The sequence below is a fragment of the Pinus tabuliformis genome, chromosome 8 (assembly GCF_031772625.1).
Source record: "Pinus tabuliformis cultivar Carrire ecotype Pingquan chromosome 8, CPIR1, whole genome shotgun sequence".
Lineage (NCBI taxonomy): Eukaryota > Viridiplantae > Streptophyta > Pinopsida > Pinales > Pinaceae > Pinus > Pinus tabuliformis.
In genome coordinates, this window is record NC_142294.1 from 1563402272 (window position 1) to 1563403511 (window position 1240).

Genomic DNA, 1240 nt, shown 5'->3' on the forward strand with positions numbered 1-1240 from the left:
ATTTCGTAGACGTTAAAATAATTTTCTTTCTTTTTTTCCATTTCTCAATTAAAATTAATATAACTAAAAATTATTAAATATATATATTAAAAATTTAATCTATTTTATTTCTTAATTCAAAATTTAATATAAATATATAACTTAATCATAAATATATATAATAATAAGAAGTCAGGAAATAATAATAATAATGTTAAGTTATTAATAAAAAAAAGGTGATAAATCATCCTCTCCTCTCTATCACTTTGTGCCATGTTATCGCTGGGCCGTCTTCATGTTTTCTTTGGACTATTTTATATCGTGTTTGTTGAATCTATGAAAGACATTCATATCCTAAATTACATCATCCACATATTAACCATGAATGTTAGGAATTATTTATATATATATAATTTTTAGGCTATACATTTACATTAAATCATATGTTTTTATATCCCAATGTATATATATAATTTTTAGGCTATACATTTACATTAAATCATATGTTTTTATATCCCAATGTTAAAAAAATCACAATCAGAAATTTACTTTGGCGGAGGGAACGCAATCAGAAATTTCAGCAGCCGAGAATAAGCTTAAACCGTCACACAGGGTCAATTGCGAACTTCCAGCCAAAAATCCTCACGAAAACATGGCTTTTCAATAAAACACTCACCGCCTGGAGATGCGGGGTATCGATCCCCGTACCTCTCGCATGCTAAGCGAGCGCTCTACCATCTGAGCTACATCCCCATCTGTGTAAGTCCAGCTAATATTATTTTGTCGTTGTTGAGGGTCGAACCCCCGTAAACAAAAACGATTATCCATTGAAATTTGAACCGACGTGGATTATAGAAGTGCTAGTGCGCCTTTAATGAGGATTGCTTTTGGGATTGGATCGTTCCTCCCTCCCCGATTTACGAAATGAGTAGTGGCTTTTCGATGGTGATTTATGAACAAATATTGTATGATTTGACATAATGTCGGCTTTTTTCCGCCATTCATAGATCTATGTGATTTGACAAAATACGAATTGAATTTTCTGAAAAACTTTGAACAGAGAGTTGTATGATTGGACATAATGCCTGCTCTTGTGGTGGGCCTCTCAAAGCCCCACCTGGCGCGCCCTTTTCATTCTTACATGCTGGCACATCTGGAAATGGAGGAACGGTTGTATTTTTCAGGGTTACAGCTTGCCGCTCAATTCCATTATCTCCCTGATCTCGGGTGCTTTGCCCCAGGATTAGTGCTGCTCCTCTCA

The 1240-nt window shown here is 34.5% G+C and overlaps 1 non-coding gene across 1 annotated transcript; it reads right to left on the bottom strand.

The window, feature by feature from the left end:
• Nucleotides 1-659: 659 nt before the first annotated feature.
• TRNAA-AGC (transfer RNA alanine (anticodon AGC)) lies at nucleotides 660-732 on the bottom strand. Its single transcript has one exon. It is a non-coding gene; the product is annotated as a tRNA-Ala (tRNA).
• Between the last annotated feature and the right edge of the window lie 508 nt (nucleotides 733-1240).